Genomic DNA, 23,676 nt, shown 5'->3' on the forward strand with positions numbered 1-23,676 from the left:
CTTTATCAATGGAAATCCCAAAAATTATTTGATCGCGTATCGTTGACGACTGGAGTGTGCTGAAGTTGCATGTCTGCACCTTCAATCGCAAGTCAATGAAGAAGCCATCAAATGCCTCTCCCGCGTTTTGGGTGCACGTCCAGAATATATAGCGCTCAAAGGTGTCATTTTTCTTTTCGGGGAGCAATGCCAATCAAATTAAGAACTTCATCAAAGCTTTTGCTGTAAGCCTCGTTTTCAAAAACAAAAGTGTTGAAAATTTCAATTGTTTGGGGACTTGCTACAAGTGTGCAACAACGCACTGTAAAACTCTCATTTTATTAACAAAATGAACACGTGGAAAGATAACTAACGAACTACAATACAAACTCTTGTAAAGCTGTGCCTGCAGAAATTACACTAAGTGTGGCCTTGGGGTGCATTACCCGCTGGGGCCTGAAATTGCAATAGAGTGCGGTAAAATAATGCCAGGAACTACCCTGCTAATCCTGCCCAGAACGGACTCGCGCCCATGGGCTCAGGTATCAAATGACAGTCTGCCACTGGGGATAAACTTGGTGCCGTTTTTAACAAACAAATGTCATCTTGCAGTCAACTTGAATCTTTCAGTGACCCTACTCAAATCCAAAAGAATTCCCCATTTACATTGTGAATGGTTTGAAAGATTTAACATGCAGAATACGGCTTTGAAATGCATTGTCCTTACTAATGCAAGGTTTCGTATAACTAGGGATACCTGCCGAAACAAAAGAAACCATGTCAAGGAATAATCTATTAAACCTCAAGATTAAGTTATCTGATTAAATATTCAACAATCAAACTGTTCCAACAAATAATTTTTCACAAAGTAGACCATACATCTTGTCAAATAATTCATCTGACACTAAACAGGGATTTGATTTTAGCAGAACAATATTCATCACAAGCCCCTTTTATGATAAGATTACCAAACATAGTCCTATGACTAGTTTGATAAAGGATGTTTGATTTTGTTAAATGAAATCGTAGTCCTTAAACAAAAGTCCCTCTGTGATAATGCTGGTAAGCTCAATCCCATGACTGCAACAACTACAAGAGTTTCACAAATTGATTTTATGCAACATTGTTTCTTTATAATAAACTATTCAAGAAGGATTACTATCAATGCAGACATCAAATATGCATTACTGAAAGCATCAGTGTTTGTGAGTTAGATCCTGCTATGGAGGTAGGTTGCATTAAGATCTGCACTGATTTTGATTGCTGTTCTTTTCTTTATACTAGCTGAGTGGTGTTATGTTCTGTGTTGTGGCCATGGCAAAGATGCACACAGAACATTTAGTTCTTTGACTAGTAAGGTAGTTTATTAACAAAATGAACACGTGGAAAGATAACTAACGAACTATAATACAAACGGTTACAAATACGTAAATTATCCTGTAGCTACTTCGAATGCGACTGTCCTCTAGTACGACTTACTACCAACTGCCGGTCTGTGGGGGTCACATGGTGGATTATTGTCCCCACCTGCTAGTCGGAGGTCGTACATTCACTGATATACATTGCCATGCATATGCATATCACCACATCCCCTTCCTTTGGAAATGTGAATGTTTAACAAGGTGAATTGTGCTTTATAAAACATGATATGCATAATAATTTCAAACATGTCATGTATACAAATCTAACTGTGCTTTACAAAACATGATATGCATAACAATTTCAAACGTGTCCCTTGTACACAATTCATTACACGGTCAGTCTTTCAGGTTAACAACATATTCTTGTTGGTCATGAATCTTGACCAAATACGTGATCTTGTTTTATCTTTCGAAAGACCGGTTTTCTGGCTGGTCTTTGATTCACCAACTCTTTCAGCCTTTTGAAGTGATGCTTCCTACTCTGTGTGTTTTCTTGTACATTGCCCGACGCTTGTGTCTTCACTGTCGCGGCTGCTACCCAGTCAATCAACTGTGTCCTCGACTATTCTCTTACCCTTCCTTCTCTGTTTTATAATCAGCTCTTGCCTTCTCCTTTTCTTCTTAGCTTTAGTGGCATCACCCAGTGAAGTTGGTGTGGTTCACACTCACATCTGCCTGCGCACCTAGAGCATCATTCTTGCTATTGATCGCGGCCAAGGGATTCGCTGCTTCTGGATCTTCTGCTGAAGTAACTGCTTTTGGACCATCTGCTGCAATAGCTGCTTCTGGATCTTCTGCTTGTAGTAGCTGTTTCTGGGCCTGCTGCCACAATAGCTGATTCTGGAGCCTTTGCTAGATTGAGGAGTTTTGGTTGATCTAATGGTGCTTGCGCTTGAACGCTGTGCTGCATGCCCACAAACTGGTGAGGCATCCAATGTCGGCATATTTTTGGACGCTTTCGAAGTTACAGCCAAGTTTGCGACTTCAGCCATTACTTCTTCACTTTGTGTTTTAGTCTCTATTAGTGGCTCATCCTCATCTGATATAACGATACAAGCTTTGTCTGTTGTTGTAGAACTGCACAAAAATGTATCCATCTGTTCTTGCTGCAAGTTTTTTGATGGACTGGCCTCGAGTACTTGGGAATCCACTGCAGGAACCATTCCGTGGGCAAAGGATAATTCATCGTACTTCTCTGGTGCCAATTTCTCCAAAATGGGGATTATTTCTTCAGTTATCAATTGGTTGTTTCCTGTTGATTTGCTCTCAGCTAATCAGTCTGCTGTTGCAATCTCACTTTCAGCCTCTGCACACTCCATCTTTGAACTTTCACACTCATTGTTGTCCCGCACAGATTGGATGCTACTTATTATCACCTTATCACTAATGCCAAATAAACTAAATAAACTTTCGTAGGCTTCCTCTTTTGGCTTGTTGCTAACTTTTGGTTGGCTCTTAAATCGTAATTTGCTCTGTTTGTTTAACCTTTGCTCTAGAGTCGCCAGGTATCTTTATGATACCGCCACGAGGTTCAAGGTCAAGTAATGATCAATATCTCAACACACCAATTAGTAAGATTCAAATCAAAACACATTTATTATACACAGTAAATCACTACTCATGCATAAACTCTACTTTCTAGACTATTCCTATCACTAACAGGCCTATACTTAGCTTCGGAACTGGCCCATCAGGTCAGGGGAACAAATGGCCTTTCGTTCAGGTCCTGAGTCTGCAGGATTCAAAAGCTGGTATGGACTGGTAGCTAGGAGCGTCTATCTCGTAGCGAGCGTTGACTGGAAACTTATTGGTTGATGCGGCAGCTTAGACAGGTCACTCTCACGGGTTGATTCAAGTTGCTGAGTGACCCTGCCAAAGAAGGACGATTTGAACTTGGGGGCTTTACTTTATAATCCCTTCAGGGCAGACCCCGTACCTGGTTCCAAATGATTGGACTGCGTTCCGATCATTTGGATCGATTTCTGCAATACTGGAGTTGTTCCCTGATCGCTGGGCGGTCCCTAAATGTCCGTTGGCTTTCCTTTGTCTTGGCTCCTGCTGGCACCGAGGATTCTGGCTAGGCTTTATTCACCTTAAGTGTTGCGATTGTGCCTTGGAATCGCTCATTACTATGCAGATGGCTGCTGGTTTCAGTGCTGTCTGGTTTTTGCAAGTTGCAATACACATGATTTCTGCACTTGCTCAATTTTGCCTGTGTTGGCTGAATTTCCCTTCAGTCTTTGCAGTTCTCCATTTTAAGTCGGGAAGTGGCCAACCCAGGTGGCTACATACCCTCCTTGTGATCCCTAACGCGAAGCGTGAAGGATCACATAACTGCATTGTCTTCATTCCCTGACCCAGCGAGCACTCTTCCATGGCCTCTACACTGACCATAACTATGCAATGAAAATTTTTAACTACCATTCTAAGTGGCACTATGTCAAAACAGGGACATGCATTACAACATATAAAAAAACGGTACCTCTAACTGTCCTCAATATACTACACTCACTAAACATTCAATCATACTAACTTCCTAACAATACAAAAATAAAAGCAGCATTCACATTTTTCTCAGGCTTGGCAGTCAAGCACAGAGGTGTACAATCTTTCCGTCATAAATGAAACACATTTTTTTTATTTATTTACAAAAGAACGCAAATGAATGTCCTTTATTATAGGTCGAGGGGTTCGGGGTCCTGGTGAAAACCGAAAATATGGGATCTCATTCTGCATACCGGGGTGCTAGCGCGGTAGGCTCTCCTTCACCATTTCCTCTTGCGGATAGTCTGCACGATGCTGCAGAGTATCACCAACATTAATAGGGATTCGACTAAGTAGGAAAGGGAGGACCATGTTATGAGCTTATCACACCATGATGGTGTGGTGTTGACTGTTACTGGGCTCTGGGTGCTATGGGGAAGTGAATCATTAACCGCCGGGGGGGTTGGGGTCAAGGGGTTCGCGTTCGGGCGCAACCGAATACAGATTATAATGGTGGTGATCAACACGGAGGATGTCCTCATTGTTCTTCTTTCTTGTCTCTTCTCTTCCTTTCCGTTTCGTCTCTTTTCCTGGAGCTTCTGGGGTTCTATGGATCAAGCATAGTTTCTGTTACTATCTTGGTTAATATCTCGTGCGTTAGTATGTCTGTCCTTTAGTGCCAATTCTCTCTTTACAATTTGTCACCATGTGTGACTCCCTCATGTTTTTTTTAATATTCAGGACAAGACACACTTAAAAATACTGAACCAGTGCGAGCCGTCTCGCAGGCATGTGCGATTTACCATCCAAATGTTTGAGGATGTAAATAGCATAGGGATGGTAACCTAAGGGTTGCCGGAAAACAAAACAAAACTTTTTGAACCAAAAGTGCCGAAATGAGGTGCGTATGGGCCGCGACGGGTAAGAATTGGATGGAATCCCCGGATAGGACAGCGAACGATGCCATGTGTGCTCTACCCGAGCGTAGCTGACCAGAGTGGGGGGGGGTCCTCAGGCAGGGCGGAGACCAATGCCGTTTCTCCACTGCCTGAGCAACCAGCAAGAACGGGCAAAAAATGGAGTCATCGTGGGGGTCGCCGTATTGGTTCCACCTTCGAACCAGACGAGCAGTTATGAACAGGGGCTGGCAAGCTCTCAGCGGTTTCTGCCGATGAGCGTGCTGGCAAGTTCTCATAGGTTTCTGCAGACAAATATGGCGTGGGGCCGTGAAAAACAAATTTGCGATCTTGCATACAACACATAACAATAACAGTAACAAACAACATTAAACAACATGCTGCAGGTTCCATCAGAAAGGACACCGTTTCTCCCAAGCAGTTCCTTTTTAAAACATCATCTGGACACCTCAGTTATCAGTTGCGAACAGGGTCGCAAAGGGGTTCTCGTTTTGGGAGTCAGACTCAAAGTCGTCATCTTCTCCCGGATGCCATACTTTCGAATGTATAAGGGCTGATAGGGCTGCATGGTGCGATTTGGGGTCCATCTCGTTCCGGACGAGCCTGAACGAATTATCGCGGTGCCAAAAGGTGGTGTCTAGTTCTGTGGGGACGGAATCGTCATCGTAGAGCGGTGGTGTTTGGTGGGGTTTGTTGAGGAATGTGATGAGGAAGGGATCACTCAAATTGTGTTCAGATTCGCTGGGTGTGGGTCCTGTTGCCTGGGGATAGTAGGGAGGCATGCTGTGGCTATTGCCTGAGTCACAGTCGCTGTCGCTGCTGCTGCTGTCTGTGGGCATTCCGGGGCGGAGTCTAGAGGTTGGGGGTGGAGTCGAGGGTGAGTCCGTGGATGTGGTGGGCGTGTTGGGGGAGGGTAGGGATACGTTGGCTGTGGGCGGGGTGTGGTCTGCTGCGTCGGGCATGACGTGATGTGCGTGGTTGGACTGTGGGCCATATGCCTTAAGCTGGTTAATATGGAACCACGCAGTCTTTCAGTTGGGGTACTTAATTTTATAGACGGTGGGGCTTACTTTGTCCGCAATGGAGTACGGACCCGAATACTTCGGCGACAGGAATGTGCTGGGGTTGTAAATTGAGAGCATGACCTGCTGTCCTACCTCAAACTCAGTCGTATGCACTGTCTTGTCAAAACAGGCCTTGCTCTGTTTCTTCCTTGCGCCTAATCTTACTGCGGCCGCTAGCTGAGCCGTTTTTACATTCTCCACAAACTGTTTGACTGCGTTCTCGTGTGTGAGGGCCGTCACTTCGGGGCTGGTCAAGTCCAATCCTAATAAAAATTCTGTGCCTTTCATGGGGCATCTGGTCATGAGAGTGTGTGGGGTGTAACCTGTGGAAGTTGAGACAGTATTTCTCAAAAACATCAGTGCAAAAGGGAGGACTGAATCCCAAGTGGTGTTGTTCTGTTGGACCATTTTTCTGAGGGTGGCTTTTAGGGTCCGATTCATTCGCTCCACGATACCACTTGACTGGGGGTGGTATGCGATGTGGAATTTTTGGGTAATGCCAAATAGCGTGAGGACGTTCTTCATGACACGTCCCGTAAAATGGGAACCTTGGTCGGATTCAATGCTGCGGGGGAGTCCCCATCTCGTAAAGATGTGGTGGGCTAAGATCTTGGCTGTGGTCTTTGCTGTGTTCGTTCTGGATGGGAATGCCTCTACCCATTTCATAAGTGTCCAAGACAACTAATACGTACTTGTAACCATTCCTGCAAGGGGGCAATGGTCCTATAAAATCGATCTGGAGGTTAGTCCAGGGGCCGTTAACGGGGCAGGTGTGGCTAAGTTGATCTTTCTTTGCGTATCTGTCCGGATTGTTCTGGGCACAGATAAGGCAATTCTCAACGTAGTGGGTTACATCTTCTTTTAAACTTGGCCACCAACAGATCTGCCTGAGGTGGGCTGTAGTGGGATCAATTCCCTGATGTCCATGCCTGTCATGGAACAAACAAATAAGTTGATTCCTGTCCTGTTCAGGACCCACATAAAGGGTGTCTTTTAACACCACACCGTCATGTGTGGTCAGTGCATTTTTAAACCTATCATAGGGTGTTGTAAATTGTCCTTTTAAAATCTCCCTGAGATTGTTATCCTGATTCTGGGCCTGCACTAAATCCTTGATATTAGTCTGCGAGATCTGAACTGCATTCACTGGGGCATTTCCCTGCGCGTCCTCGACATATATGCCGCATCTTGTAATGCGCTTCCCTTCTAATACTGTGGAAGGACCATCCACATAAATCTTTAAAGGTGCGCACGTGTCTGTGTGCTGGGGGCTCTGGGGTGAACTACCTATCTTTCTGGGGGGTGTTTTCGCAATACAGGGGCCTGTGTTGTGGTGCGGTGAGATGATTTCGCATTCATGGGGGGTGCCTGGGTACTGAAGGTTATCGGCTAAGAAAGTGTGGGTCTTGGTCCTTTTAACAGTAATGTCCCGTCCCTGCAAAAGAAGGGTCCATCTAGCTGCTCTAATTTGGCTAACTGTACCGTCCTTAAGTCGTCCGTCCAGTAAAAGTTGGGTGGGGGTGTGTTCTGTGAGGATTGTGATGGGGTTTAGTCCGGTAATGTAGGAAAAATACTGAACTGCCCAGAAAACTGCGAGCAGGTGCCTTTCACAGGCCAAAAATCCCTGCTCCACAGGTTCTAAAAGTCTGGATGCGTAAGCCACGGGTCTTAACTGGTCGTGCCGTTTCTGGAGGAGCACGGCCGAAAGGGTGCGGTCTGTGCTCGCTATCTCTATAGCATAGGGGGGAAAGCGGGTCTGGAACTTGTAGTGCGGGGGCTGCAATGAGGGCTCTTTTCAGAAGCCATTCCCAAGGGGCTCTTTTCTTTAGGAGTTCCGAGAGGGGTGCTGCCTTGCTGGCGAAACCGTCAATGTGGTTTCAGCAGTAGCCAACCAGTCCTAAATACGACCGGAGGGCTGAAACATTCTGGGGAAGGGGCAATTTGGCAATCGAGTCAATTCTTTTGTTCTCGATCTCGCGTTTACCGTGCGTGATAATCGTACCCAAATATATCACTTTGTTTTCCAAAATCTGGGCCTTTTTGGGGTTTACTTTGCAACCAATTTTTTGTAGGAGTTCCAGGTTTTCGGACAGAAGCTCGATGTGCTCTGCCTTGGTGTCTGTCTGCAGTAATAGGTCGTCCACATACTGGACCAGACATTCGGGGCCAGAAAATTTTGAGAATCCATTTGCCAGCTGTCGGTGGAAAATGGAGGGGGAGTTGTGGAATCCTTGTGGAAGGCATGTCCACGTGTACTGCTGATTTTTAAAAGTGAAGGCAAATTTGTATTGGCACGCTTTTGCCAGTGGAATGGACCAGAATCCATTACTGACGTCCAAAACTGTAAAGTATTGTGAGTTGAGTCCCTGTTTGAGCATGGTCTTGGAACTTGTGGCTACCGTGGGGGCTGCTGCGGGGTGACTTTGTTGAGTCCCCTGTAATCGATGGTCAGTCGCCATGATCCATCGGGCTTTCTCACTGGCCAAATCGGGGCATTATTAGTGGAGGCTACTGATCTGAGTACGCCCTGCTCTAATAAGCTGTCGATCACTTTTGCGATTTCTCCCTCTGCCTCTTGGGGAAATCCGTATTGCTTTTGGGGTCTAGGGTCAGGTCCTGTGATTTGAACGGAACCAGTCATCCAGCCACAGTCGTGTTTTTGGGTCGTGAATGCTGTCCTGTGCTTCTGCAGAACTGCCCTAACCTGCTTGTCTGTGCTAATCGTGGTCGGGTCAAACCAGAAATCGCCGACTGCGCTATTCCTGTTTGCGTATTCACCAATTATGAGCGTTGCGGGGGCTCTTGCGGATTTTGCCATTCTCCAAACACATTGGTTTACCGGCTCAAATGGAAGGTGGTGGGAGTTCATAAAGTCAATTCCCAAAATGTGTTCTGCTGTGTGGGGTTGATCGACTAAAACTATGGGGTGCTTTGGGTACAGGGGCTGTGGTGTCCCTGCTGTGAGTGGCCTGTGAAGCCGCTGAGGGTGATGGTGGCTGTAGTGGGCCACGTGTCTGTGGTGGTATGTATTAGGGGTAGTACGGTACCTGTGATGCCGAGAGGCTATTGGTAGACAGACACTGGGTCCTGGTTGGATCTGCCGCCTGCTGCCTCCACCCAGTAAGGCGGAGTATAAGAACCCGGGTTCTCCCAGCAGCCGCATTCTGTAACTGAGCTGCTGGGGAACAAGTCTTGCTTAATAAACCCTCGATTGACTTCATCACTTCTCGACTTGTGAGTAATTGATTGTGCTACAATTTATTAAGCAGACTTAAAAAGACTATGGAGCTCCGGATCGCCCCGGAGTGTCTGCGAATCAGCCCCCATGCAGCAAACTCGGCAGCCGTGTTTAAACACTGGCAAGCATGCTTCAAAGGTTACCTTCGAACGGCCCCCGGCCGGACCACGGAAGACCAGAAAATGCAGGTCCTGCATTCCAGGGTGAGCCCGGAGATCTACACGCTCATCGAAGACGCGGAGGATTTCCCGACGGCGCTCGCCATGCTGAAAGGGGTCTACATTCGGCCCATAAACCAAGTCTACGCACGCCACCAACTCGCGACGAGACGGCAAATCCCCGGAGAATCGCTGGACGAGTTCTACAGCGTGCTATTGAAGGAACTGCAACTGCCCGTCGGTGAGCGCAAACGAACATACGGGGCTCCTAATCAGGGATGCTTTTGTGGCAGGTATGACTTCTTCTCAAATTCGCCAGAGACTGCTAGAGAGAGACTCATTAGGACTCACAGAGGCACGGGCCCTTGCGGCCTCCCTCGACGTGGCCTCACAAAATGCCCGCGCCTATGGCCCCGACCGCGCAGCAGCCCCTTGGGCTCCGTGGACCCTTGTTGCGACCGACTCTCCGGCACCCCCCACCCCCCCGCAAGCCTGCGCGGCCAAAGCACCAGACCATCCAGATGGGCCCCGTTGGTATTTTTATGGGCAGGCGAAACACCCCCGGCAGCGCTGCCTGGCCCGCTCAGCCATCTGTAAAAGCTGCGGCACAAAGGGGCACTACTCAGCGGTGTGCCAGTCCCGGGGGGTCGCTGCTATCTCCGGGGGAGAACGGGGACAGCAGACTCAACCCCCCCCAACGATCCATGTGCGGCCAGCGGGCATCGCCATTTTGGGTCCCGGACACCACGCGGGGAGGATGGGCGCCGCCATCTTGTGACCCCCCGGCCACGTGCGATCCATGGACGCCGCCATCTTGGCTGATAGCCAAGGACCCCAGCATAGATGGCTCCACGGGGTCTGAAGAGAACGCCACGATGCAACAACCAAGACTGGCTTCGGTTACCCTGGACAGTCGAGGCCCCGGACGCTCCAAACAGTAACAACAACGGTGCTGGTCAACGGGTACGAGACGCCATGCCTGATCGACTCTGGGAGCATGGAAAGTTTTATCCACCTGGATACGGTAAGACGCTGTTTTCTTTCCGTTCGTCCGAGCACCCAAAACATTTTCCTGGCAGCGGTATCCCATTCCGTAGAGATCAAAGGGTTCTGCATCGCGAACCTAACGGTGCAAGGGAGGGAGTTTAAGAATTATCGGCTTTATGTCCTTCCCCAACTCTCCGCTCCCACTCTCTTAGGGTTAGATTTCCAATGTAACCTCCAGAGCCTAACGTTCCAATTCGGCGGCCCAATACCCCCACTCACTATCTGCAGCCTCGCGACCCTCAAGGTTGAACCGCCTTCCTTGTTTGCGAACCTCACCCCGGACTGCAAACCTGTCGCCACTAGGAGCAGACAATACATCGCCCAGGATCGAACGTTTATCCGGTCTGAAGTCCAGTGGCTGCTGAAGGAAGGCATAATCCAGGCCAGCAATAGTCCCTGGAGAGCCCAGTTGGTAGTTGTGAAGACCGGGGAGAAGCAGAGGATGGTCGTAGACTATAGTCAGACCATCAATAGGTACACGCAGCTCGATGCGTACCCTCTCCCCCGCATATCCGACATGGTCAATCGGATTGCACAGTACAAAGTCTTTTCCACCGTGGACCTCAAGTCTGCATACCACCAGCTCCCATCCGCCCGAGTGACCGCAAGTACACGGCCTTCGAGGCAGACGGGCGGCTCTACCATTTTTTAAGAGTCCCATTTGGCGTCACGAACGGAGTCTCGGTCTTTCAACGGGAGATGGACCGAATGGTTGACCAGCACGGCCTGCGAGCCACGTTCCCATACCTCGACAATGTAACCATCTGCGGCCATGACCAGCAGGACCACGACGCCAACCTCCGCAAATTCCTCCAGACCGCTAACGCCTTGAACCTCACCTATAACGAGGAAAAATGCATGTTTAGCACCAACCGTCTGGCCATCCTGGGATACGTAGTGCGTAATGGAGTGATAGGCCCCGACCCCGAACGCATGCACCCCCTTATGGAATTTCCCCTCCCCCACTGCTCCAAAGCCCTGAAACGCTGCCTGGGCTTCTTCTCATACTACGCCCAGTGGGTTCCCCAATACGCAGACAAGGCCCGCCCGTTAATCCAGTTCACTACCTTCCCCCTGCCGACAGAGGCCTTCAGCCACATCAAAGCGGATATCGCAAAGGCCACGATGCACGCAATCGACGAGTCCCTCCCCTTCCAAGTCAAGAGCGACGCATCCGATGTAGCTCTGGCAACCACTCTCAACCAAGCGGGCAGACCCGTGGCCTTTTTCTTCCAGACCCTCCACTCCTCAGAAATCCGCCTCTCCTCAGTGGAAAAGGAAGCCCAAGCCATAGTGGAAGCTGTGCGACATTGGAGGCATTACCTGGCCGGCAGGAGATTCACTCTCCTCACTGACCAACGGTCGGTAGCCTTTATGTTCGATAATGCACAGCGGGGCAAAATCAAGAATGACAAGATCTTGAGGTGGAAGATTGAGCTCTCCACCTATAACTATGAGATCTTGTATCGTCCCGGAAAGCTGAACGAGCCGTCCGATGCCCTGTCCCGCGGCACATGTGCCAACGCACAAGTAGACCGCCTCCAAGCCCTCCACGAGGACCTCTGCCACCCAGGGGTCACTCGATTCTACCATTTTGTGAAGTCTTGCAACCTCCCCTACTCTGTTGAGGAGGTCCGAACAGCCACCAGGAACTGCCAAATCTGCGCAGAGTGCAAACCGCATTTTTTCAGGCCAGATAGAGCGCACCTGATAAAGGCTTCCCGTCCCTGTGAACGCCTCAGTTTGAATTTCAAAGGCCCCCTCCTCTCCACCGACCGCAACGCGTACTTCTTAAACGTGGTGGACGAATACTCCCATTTCCCTTTCGCCATCCCCTGCCCTGACATGGCCACGGCCACAGTTATTAAAGCTCTCGGCACCATCTTTACACTGTTCGGTTTCCCCGCGTACATCCATAGCGACAGGGGGCCCTCCTTCATGAGCGACGAACTGCGTCAGTTCCTGCTCAGCAAGGTCATTGCCTCGAGCAGGACGACCAGTTACAACCCCCGGGGGAACGCTCAGGTAGAGAGGGAGAACGGTACGGTCTGGAAGACCGTCCTACTGGCCTTACGGTCCAGAAATCTCCCAGTTTCCCGTTGGCAGGAAGTCCTCCCGGATGCCCTCCACTCCATCCGGTCGCTGCTGTGTACCACCACTAATCAAACGCCTCACGAGCGCCTCCTTGTCTTCCCTAGGAAGTCCTCCTCCGGAACGTCGCTGCTGACCTGGCTGGCAGCCCCTGGACCCATCTTGTTCCGAAAGCATATGCGGACGCACAAATCGGACCCGTTGGTCGAGAGGGTTCACCTTCTCCACGCAAACCCTCAATACACCTAGGTGGCGTACCCCAACGGCCGACAGGACACAGTCTCCCTGCGGGATCTGGCGCCCGCCGGAACCACACAGACCCCCCCCAACACCAATCACCCCCTCTCTCCCACCGGTGCACCCCACGGCCGCTCCCTTCCTGGGTGGATCGGTCCTCCTCCCGTACCCGCCCAGGAGTAAGGAAACAAGGTCAAACAGCGCAATGCTCCCAGAGACGACAGTGCCCGAGCCAGCACCACCACCGGGGCTGAAACGATCGACGAGGACGACCAGGGCACCCGCTCGACTTGTGGAATCCGCGTGACAAAACAAAAATCTGCAAATAATTCTGACAAAACCTGTAAATAGTTAACTGTTGAGATCAATGCATAGCCACTGTACGAAAATAATTCCAGGACCAGCTTTGTAAACCCCTACCACCATGCGACCCACCACCCCGCCGGGTTCCTTTTTAACAAGGGGTGAATGTGGTGGTATGTATTAGGGGTAGTACGGTACCTGTGATGCCGAGAGGCTATTGGTAGACAGACACTGGGTCCTGGTTGGATCTGCCGCCTGCTGGTTCCACCCAGTAAGGCGGAGTATAAGAGCCCGGGTTCTCCCAGCAGCTGCATTCTGTAACTGAGCTGCTGGGGAACAAGTCTTGCTTAATAAAGCCTCGATTGACTTCATCACTTCTCAACGCATGAGTAATTGATTGTGCTACAGTGTCTTTCTGGAATATGGTGGAGGAATTGAGTGTGGTGCGGGACCCTCCTGCGTCCCAGAGAAATTCGATGGGCTGTCCCCGTATCTTTGCTGCAACTACTGGTCAGCCGGACCTATCCCAAAGGGTGTGGCAGACCCAACTGGGGGAGCCCGAACACCATCAGTCCGTTCCGTTCAGGTCCGTCTGGTCTGAACGGGTGCTCACACTATGTATGGGCTTTGTCCTATTCTTATTCAGAGTGCCTGCCTGCTTGGATCTCTGTGGCTTTCGTGGGACATTGCATTCTCGTGCAAAGTGTCCTAACTGTCCACAGTTGTAACACTCCTGTGGCTTTTGTGGGGGGCTGTTCCTGCCTTCGTTCACCCATGCGAGGTTCTTGTGCGTTTTCACCGCTTGGATGTCTGCTTCTGCCTGCTGTTCCTCGGGTTTCCTAACTGCGGGTTTGTTTTGGACAGACTGCTCACAGGCACGGGACAATCTTTTTAAAACCCATTTCTCATTGTGGCCCTCCTCTGAGGGGTCATAATTCGTACAGGCTTTTTGTCCTGCCTCTGTGGCATGGGAGATAAGGGTGCGGGTCCATTTGGCCATACCGTCTTGGGACAAATGGGCGCGTTCTAAATTACCGAAAACTGCTGTGAAAAGAATCCACAGGCGTCCAGCAAACGCTGTGGGGTGTTCTGTCTTTTTCTGCCTGCACTTATTCAGGCCTTCTACGGGGTCACCTCTGTTGTAGCCGATCGCGTCTAGGATCGCTGCGTACATTTCTGCAAGGGTGCCTCCTCCTACATTCTGTGGGTCGGGAAGGGCTGCTACGACTGAAAGGTCTAAAATCAAAACTGTGAGCTTCACGTGCTCACGCTCATCCAGGCCGTACATGGTCGCCTGCTGCTTTACTCTAACAAAGAAGTGGTGGGGTCTGAGGTGGGGAGGAACGGTGTGATTTTCTCGCACGCATCCCGTAATTGGGTCACGGTTAAGGGGGTCATGTACAGGAATTCCGTGTCTCCTTCCGATGTGACTGTGCGGTGGGTGGTTACTGGATTTATTGGTTCCTGAACTATCTGCTCTGTGGGGGGTTGGGCCGCTTTTCTCTTCTGGGGCTTTCCTTGCGCACATGGTCCCTGAACATATTTATGCGCGGTCTCATTTAATTCTTCCCAATCTGGGCCGTCTTCTGTATCTAACTGGGATCCAAAGGTGCTGTGGAATTCATTCTGAACTGAAAGTAAAGACTGCAGTTCTGCAATCTGCTTCCGGCACTTTGCATAATCTAGTGAGCTTTGTCTGTGCTCTATGGTGGTAGCATGGAGTGCTCGTAATGCTGCTTTCAGGTCGCTACAATGCCTCTACCTGTTTCTCTGTTTCCTCTCTTACCAGGACTGCACGTTGCGTGTCCTAATAGGCCTTTCGTACTGTCTCTGGAAGCTGCTTAGGTGCGCCAGACAAGACTGGTGTGTCCTCTTGGCATCATCCACCTCTACGTCCTTTGCTGCTAACTTCCTTCATAATTCTAGGTTCTCTTTCTCAACTTCACTTACATCGACCTTACTCATTCGATGTACTCCTTCTATCTCTTTTTGGAGCGTCCGAACGACCTCCTCTGTGCCTCGCAATTGTGCCATCGGCTCCCAAGCTTTTCTTATGAATCGCTGACAGGTTCTCCCACCAAGTACGTCCTATACTCCCGGGTCCTGTTTCCTCATTGTCACAGAATTCACTCCAAAGGGGCCATCCTCCCCTTTGAGATATTTCCTGATTTCCTCTTCCCAAACGGGACACTGACCTACTCTGCTGCTGGTCGCCGCGACCACGAATTCTTCAGGGTTCATGAGGCGTTGCATTGCCATCTTTCCTCTCTAAATACTCTCTTAAAATTTGGAACAAGGGGTACTAAGGCGGTGCTGTAATTACGGGTACGGCTTTTGCTATTTTCCGGAATACAAACTCCCGACAGTTTTTCGCAACAAAAATCTATCATTATTACCTTATAGCCCTGTTAGTTACGCATGCATTAACACACTTCCGAATTATGAGGATTGATCAGAACTACTTGAACACTTGTGGTTTTTCTGTTCCCAATTGGATTTCTAATTCAAATTTTTGGGTTCACCCAGAGTGGTTAAGCCGGGTCCCGAGAGGATGTCGCCAGTAATATGTTGCTAACTTTTGGTTGGCTCTTAAATCGTAATTTGCTCTGTTTGTTTAACCTTTGCTCTAGAGTCGCCAGGTATCTTTATGATACCGTCACGAGGTTCAAGTTCAAGTAATGATCAATAACTCAACACACCAGTTAGTAAGATTCAAATCAAAACACATTTATTATACACAGTAAATCACTACTTGTGCATAAACTCTACTTTCTAGACTATTCCTATCACTAAAAGGACCCTGCCAAAGAAGGATGATTTGAACTTGGGGGCTTTACTTTATAGTCCCCAGGGGCTTCCCGCCCTTCGGGCAGACCCCGTACCTGGTTCCAAGTGATTGGACTGCGTTCCAATCATTTGAATCGAATTCTCCAATACCGGAGTTGTTCCCTGATCGCTGGGCGGTCCCTAAATGTCCGTTGGCCTTCCTTTGTCTTGGCTCCTGCTGGCGCCGAGGAGTCTGGCTTAGCTTTATTCACCTTAAGTGTTGTGATTGTGCCTTGGAATCGCTCATTACTATGCAGATGGCTGCTGGTTTCAGTGCTGTCTGGTTTTTGCAAGTTGCAATACACATGGGGCGTCATTCTCCGACCCCCCGCCGGGTCGGAGAATGGCCGTTGGCCGCCGTGAATCCCGCCCCCGCCCCCGCCGAAGTCTCCGAAGGGAGAAAAGTCGGCGGGGCGTTAATGGCGCCGCTGCCGCGGAGAATGTCACGGGTCTGCGCAAGGCAGCCGATTTTCGGCCTGCCGATATTCTCCCTTCCGGATGGGCCGAAGTCCCGTCGACGTGATGACCGTTCACGTCGACGTCAATCAAACCTCCTTTTCATCAGCGTGACCCGGTGCTCCAGGCTCACGCCGACCAGCGAGGAGGTGAGTGACGGCCTGGGGGGTTGGCTCTGGGCAGGAAATGGCGTGGCCGCAGACTGATTGCCTGAGGAGAGGTGTGTCTCGGCTTGTGTGTGTGTGCGGCGGGGGGGGGGGGGGGGTGTTTAGAGTAGGCTGGGCTCCGGGGGAGTGCCGGGAGGGGGTCCGTGCCGGGGTGGAGGTTGGGGGTTGGGGAGGGGGTCCGTGCCGGGGTGGAGGTTGGGGGTTGGGGAGGGGGTCCGTGCCGGGGTGGAGGTTGGGGGGGGGTCCGTGCCGGGGTGGAGGTTGGGGAGGGGGTCCGTGCCGGGGTGGAGGTTGGGGAGGGGGTCCGTGCCGGGGTGGAGGTTGGGGGTTGTGGAGGGGGTCCGTGCCGGGGTTGAGGTTGGGGGGGGGGTCCGTGCCGGGGTGGAGGTTGGGGGTTGGGGAGGGGTTCCGTGCCGGGGTGGAGGTTGGGGGGTGGTCCGTGCTGGGGTGGAGGTTGGGGGTTGGGGAGGGGGTCCGTGCCGGGGTGGAGGTTGGGGGTTGGGGAGGGGGTCCGTGCCGGGGTGGAGGTTGGGGGGGGGTCCGTGCCGGGGTGGAGGTTGGGGAGGGGGTCCGTGCCGGGGTGGATGTTGGGGGGGGGGGGGTCCGTGCCGGGGTGGAGGTTGGGGAGGGGGTCCGTGCCGGGGTGGAGGTTGGAGAGGGGGTCCGTGCCGGGGTGGAGGTTGGGGGTTGTGGAGGGGGTCCGTGCCGGGGTGGAGGTTGGGGGGGGTCCGTGCCGGGGTGGAGGTTGGGGAGGGGGTCCGTGCCGGGGTGGAGGTTGGGGGGGGGGGGGTCCGTGCTGGGGTGGAGGTTGGGGGTTGGGGAGGGGTTCCGTGCCGGGGTGGAGGTTGGGGGGGGGTCCGTGCTGGGGTGGAGGTTGGGGGTTGGGGAGGGGTTCCGTGCCGGGGTGGAGGTTGGGGGTTGGGGAGGGGGTCCGTGCCGGGGTGGATGTTGGGGGGGGGGGTCCGTGCCGGGGTGGAGGTTGGGGAGGGGGTCCGTGCCGGGGTGGAGGTTGGGGGGGGGGGTCCGTGCCGGGGTGGAGGTTGGGGAGGGGGTCCGTGCCGGGGTGGAGGTTGGGGAGGGGGTCCGTGCCGGGGTGGAGGTTGGGGGTTGTGGAGGGGGTCCGTGCAGGGGTGGAGGTTGGGGGGGGGTCCGTGCCGGGGTGGAGGTTGGGGAGGGGGTCCGTGCCGGGGTGGAGGTTGGGGGGGGGGGGTCCGTGCTGGGGTGGAGGTTGGGGGTTGGGGAGGGGTTCCGTGCCGGGGTGGAGGTTGGGGGGGGGTCCGTGCTGGGGTGGAGGTTGGGGGTTGGGGAGGGGTTCCGTGCCGGGGTGGAGGTTGGGGGTTGGGGAGGGGGTCCGTGCCGGGGTGGAGGTTGGGGGGGGGGTCCGTGCCGGGGTGGAGGTTGGGGAGGGGGTCCGTGCCGGGGTGGAGGTTGGGGGGGGGGTCCGTGCCGGGGTGGAGGTTGGGGAGGGGGTCCGTGCCGGGGTGGAGGTTGGGGAGGGGGTCCGTGCCGGGGTGGAGGTTGGGGGTTGGGGAGGGGTTCCGTGCCGGGGTGGAGGTTGGGGGGGGGTCCGTGCTGGGGTGGAGGTTGGGGGTTGGGGAGGGGGTCCGTGCCGGGGTGGAGGTTGGGGGGGGGGGGTCCGTGCTGGGGTGGAGGTTGGGGGTTGGGGAGGGGGTCCGTGCCGGGGTGGAGGTTGGGGGGGGGTCCGTGCTGGGGTGGAGGTTGGGGGTTGGGGAGGGGTTCCGTGCCGGGGTGGAGGTTGGGGGGGGGGTCCGTGCTGGGGTGGAGGTTGGGGGTTGGGGAGGGGGTCCGTGCCGGGGTGGAGGTTGGGGGGGGGGTCCGTGCCGGGGTGGAAGTTGGGGGGGGGGGTCCGTGCTGGGGTGGAGGTTGGGGGTTGGGGAGGGGTTCCGTGCCGGGGTGGAGGTTGGGGGGGGGTCCGTGCTGGGGTGGAGGTTGGGGGTTGGGGAGGGGTTCCGTGCCGGGGTGGAGGTTGGGGGTTGGGGAGGGGGTCCGTGCCGGGGTGGAGGTTGGGGGGGGGGTCCGAGCCGGGGTGGAGGTTGGGGAGGGGGTCCGTGCCGGGGTGGAGGTTGGGGGGGGGTCCGTGCCGGGGTGGAGGTTGGGGAGGGGGTCCGTGCCGGGGTGGAGGTTGGGGAGGGGGTCCGTGCCGGGGTGGAGGTTGGGGGTTGGGGAGGGGTTCCGTGCCGGGGTGGAGGTTGGGGGGGGGTCCGTGCTGGGGTGGAGGTTGGGGGTTGGGGAGGGGTTCCGTGCCGGGGTGGAGGTTGGGGGGGGGGGTCCGTGCTGGGGTGGAGGTTGGGGGTTGGGGAGGGGGTCCGTGCCGGGGTGGAGGTTGGGGGGGGGTCCGTGCTGGGGTGGAGGTTGGGGGTTGGGGAGGGGTTCCGTGCCGGGGTGGAGGTTGGGGGGGGGGTCCGTGCTGGGGTGGAGGTTGGGGGTTGGGGAGGGGGTCCGTGCCGGGGTGGAGGTTGGGGGGGGGGGTCCGTGCCGGGGTGGAAGTTGGGGGTTGGGGAGGGGGTCCGTGCCGGGGTGGGTGATGGGAGGGCAAATGAGTTGGTCCACCTGGCCAGGTGCCAGCCTCCAACAGTTGGACCCATGCGGTCCATGCCACCTGGCTGGGGGGAGGAGGGGATATGGGCAATGATGACATGTCGTCGTTCCCCTCCCCCCCACCAGGTCGTCATGTTTTCAGATCATCCAGCGATGTTGGCCGCCGTGGTGGCAGCCGCTCATGTCTATGTTGCCCTGGATGATGAGGAGGAGGAGGAGGAGGAGGAGGAGGAGCGTGCCAGAGAGGCGGCGCAGGCTGCCGCAGAGGGGCAGGCGGCAGCCGCCCAGGCTGGAGGGACACCTGACCGACAGGACGAGGAGGGGGAGGAGGACGTCGCGGCCCCACAGCAACGGAGGCACCCGAGGGCGCCCCGTGTGTACCGGCCCCGGCAGTCATACCAGGACCTCACGGACCGGGAATGCAGGAGGAGACTCCGGATGAGCCGGGAAACCGTGGCACACATCTGCCACCTGCTGGCACACCTGTCACCGCGTGGCACTGGCGGGGGACACCCTCTCCCCGTGTCCGTCAAGGTTACGGTGGCCCTGAACTTTTATGCAACGGGGTCATTCCAGGCACCGAGTGGGGACCTGTCCGGCATATCGCAGACATCGGTGCATCCGGGCAGTGACAGATGCCCTTTATGCCATGGTGCACCGCTACATCCGCTTCCCCGTGGACCGGGCCAGCCAAGATGCCCGGGCCGTGGGCTTCTCTGCCATTGCCGGGTTCCCCATGGTCCAGGGCGCGATCGATGGGATGCACGTCGCCGTGCGGCCACCTGCAGATAACAGGGCCGTGTTCACTAATAGGAAGGGGACCTATTCGATGAACGTACAGGTGGTCTGCGACCACCGCATGATGATCCTGCACGTCTGCGCCCGTTACCCAGGCAGTGTACACGACTCATTCGTGTTGTCGCGGTCATCCATCCCCGGCATGTACGAGGGACGCCATCCCCGGCTGAGGGGCTGGTTGCTGGGCGACAGGGGCTACCCATTGCGATCGTGGCTGATGACGCCTATACGGAGGCCACGCAATGAGGCGGAGAACCGCTACAATGATGCCCATGTAGCGACAAGGGGAGTGATCGAGAGGTGCTTTGGCGTGCTGAAGATGCGTTTCAGGTGCCTGGACCTCTCTGGGGGCGCCCTCCAGTATCGGTCAGATAGGGTCGGCCGCATCATTGTGGTGTGCTGCGTCCTGCACAACATAGCCCAGCAGAGGGGCGATGTGCCGCAGGCAGAGGAGGGCGGAGTGGAGGAGCAGCAGGAAGAGGCCCAGTCCTCCCCAGATGAGGGGGATGGGGGCAATGGTCAGGGCAGACGGGGTAGACACAGACGGGTGGCTGTCCACCGTTACCGGCTGGCCCAGCGGGCACGGGACAGACTGATAGACGCCCGCTTCACTGACTAGATGGGCGTGGGAATCGGGTAGTATGGCCACAGACCGCACACCATGACAACAGCCGACCACCCACACCCCCCACCCATCCATCCACCCAGCACCCTCACCCCCCTCCCCAACCCCACACACCCCACCCGCATGCACACCACCCCCCCACTCCCAATTGCCGATCCACCGGCGGCACAACGGGCCGGGCTCACCCAGTTGCGGGTGGACGCGTGTCTATCGCAGGCCATGGAGAATGATGACAACCCGCCTCCGATGAGCTCCTGGCTCTACATTGTTGGACTATGTCTGACCCATGGCCACAGTACCACCATCCACCCGGACCATCCCTGCATGCGGCTGTGACACTGCAGCGCACGGTCCCGTCCTCTGCCCGGGGGATGTTGATGGCGGCCCAGGGGGAAGGGGGCAGACTCACCTGGGGCTGAGGTAAGACCACCCCTCACACACACACTTGCGCTCAACGTACATGACACCCCCGCACACTTTGGACAGAGCACAAAGGCAGCTTCGGTAGGTGTAACATTGACTTTAATAACCAAAGGAGTTCATGCACGTGCCCTAGCGCCTAAAACTCATCTGTGCCCTGCACCCGTGCCAACTTACTCAGTGTCTAATTGTTTGGCCTTACGGGCCCTTTGACTACGTCTACGTGGTTCCCCAGACGGTACAGCAGAACTGGAGGTGGACTCCTGTGATTCCTGCCCTCTGACACTGGATCCCTTTGGCGGCCGTTTCCTGGGGCGTCCTGGCCTAGATGGGCCAGGCTGCGGCCCGGGCGACTGGGATGGCGAGCTGCCAGCCTGTCCTGCCCGTTGCCCACCCGATGCACCTGGGACGGAAGGGGGGGAGTCCGAGGTGTCGCGGTGTACCGGGACCTCCGCTACAGAGGGAGCCGGGACGGACCACACCACCTCCGCCTCCCTCGGGGTGCCCGATGGCCCCCAGGCCTCTACATGGGTGGGGGATGCGAACGGACTGGCCATCCGACGCGCCCCCGACATCTGGCGCTGCCAGTCCTGGAGGCCCGTGCTGGTATCGACAGGGGTCTGCAGGTTTGCAGCCATGGAGCCCAGGGGGTTGTCGAACCCTGTCTGCGACAGTGCGACGCCAGCTCGCACATGGCCACTGGCGCCGATGCCCTCAGCGATGGCCTGCTGAGACTGGGCCATGGCCTGCAGAGACTGGGCCATGGCCTGCAGAGACTGGGCTATGGCCTGCTGAGACTGGGCCATGGCCTGCTGAGACTGGGCTATGGCGTTGAGCGCCTCTGCCATCTGGCGCTGGCACTGGCTCATGGCCTCCTGTGAGAGGGCAGCCATTTCCTGGGCCACAGACGCCGCCTGCACGGAAGGCCCCAGGCCTCGCAAACCGTTCCCCATGTCTGACACCGTCGCACCCATTGCCTCCACCGCGGACGCCACCCGTGCGGTGTCAGCCTGGGTGGCACGCATGACCGGGACCACTCCCAGCTCCTGGACGCGGGTGGACTCCTCCACCTGCGACCGCAGCCGCCGCAAGCCACCCGTCACCCTATTCGCTCGTCTCCGTGTCGGTGGTTGCATCGGATCTATGTGTGGGTGTGGTAACTGCAGGAACCCGGGATCCATCTGGGCGGCAGATGTTCGCTTGGCCTGGGCTGCCATCCGACCGCCCGGTCCCTCTGCTGCTCCTACCTCCACCTGCTGTACCGGGACGGCTGTGTTGTGCGCACCAGTGAGTGTACCAGACGCCTCATCACTAAAGTGCCCAACCGTGGTGAGTGTTTCTGCGATGGTGGAGGGTGTTGGTGACAGCAGTGGCGTTGTGTCGTGCTCTTCGTCCCACTCTGAGTCCATGGCACTTTGGGGTGGGGGTTCGTCTCCACCCATCCACTCTGAGTCACTGTCCGGTATTTCGTCTTCCCGGGTAGGGGTGTCCCGGGTAGTGCTGTCCCGGGTAGTGCTGTCCCGGGTAGTGCTGTCCCGGGTAGGGGTGTCCTGGGTAGTGGTGTCCCGGGTAGGGGTGTCCTGGATAGTGGTGTCCTGGGTAGTGGTGTCCTGGCTCGGATGTGACGGGGGCCTGTGGCTGCCCCCCTCATCGCTGGGTGGTCGCTCCCGCACGTGACGGGGGTGTCGTCTCCCTGTTGCTCCAGGTCTCTCCGTCTCCTGTGGTCTCCGAGGGGCATCCTGCGGGCGTCGCATGCTGGAGGGTGCGGGTCTCTCCGTCTCCCATGGTCTCGGAGGGGCATCCTGTGGGCGTCGCATGCTGGAGGGTGCGGGTCTCTCCGTCTCCCGTGGTCTCCGAGGGGCATCCTGCGGGCGTCGCATGCTGGAGGGTGCGGGTCTCTCCGTCTCCCGTGGTCTCGGAGGGGCATCCTGCGGGCGTCGCATGCTGGAGGGTGCGGGTCTCTCCGTCTCCCGTGGTCTCCGAGGGGCATCCTGCGGGCGGTCTGCAACTGCGGGGATGGGTGCCTGGACGTTTGGTCCTGCGATACACAATGAAGCATGCATGGTTAGACATCAGGCAGTGATCAGGTGATACGGGAGAGGGGGATATAGGGGAGGGGGGATATGGGGACGGGCTGTTGGTGGCTCACTTGCTCGTGGGGCCCCGACCTCTGCATCAGCAACCTCCCGGTCCTCAGGTCCGCCAGCCAGTTCCAGGGCCCTTTCCTCGTGTACGGTCAGTGGCCTCTCATCAGCGGGCCCTCCTCCAGTCCTCACATGCTCCCTATTGTTGTGTGCGCGCTTCTCCTGGGGGGGGGTGGTGGCAGGGGTAAAAGGCAACAGTGTTAGGCAGGTATATGAATGCACGCCATCGGTTGCGCGTGCATTGCAGAGGTTAAGGTTAGGGCTGGATTCACTTGGGGATATGGGGGATATGGGGGAGGGGGGATATGGGGGATGGGGGATATGGGGGAGGGGGGATATGGGGGATATGGGGGAGGGGGGATATGGGGGATATGGGGGAGGGGGGAATATGGGGGATATGGTGGAGGGGGGATATGGGGGAGGGGGGATATGGGGAATATGGGGGAGGGGGGATATGGGGGATATGGGGGAGGGGGGATATGGGGGATATGGGGGAGGGGGGATATGGGGGATATGGGGGAGGGGGGATATGGGGAGGGGGGATATGGGGAATATGGGGGAGGGGGGATATGGGGATATGGGGGAGGGGGGGATATGGGGGATATGGGGGAGGGGGGATATGGGGGATATGGGGGAGGGGGATATTGGGGATATGGGGGAGGGGGGGATATGGGGGAGGGGGGATATGGGGGATATGGGGGAGGGGGGATATGGGGGAGGGGGGGATATGGGGGAGGGGGGG

The sequence above is a fragment of the Scyliorhinus torazame genome, chromosome 5 (assembly GCF_047496885.1).
Source record: "Scyliorhinus torazame isolate Kashiwa2021f chromosome 5, sScyTor2.1, whole genome shotgun sequence".
Classification (NCBI taxonomy): Eukaryota; Metazoa; Chordata; class Chondrichthyes; order Carcharhiniformes; family Scyliorhinidae; genus Scyliorhinus; species Scyliorhinus torazame.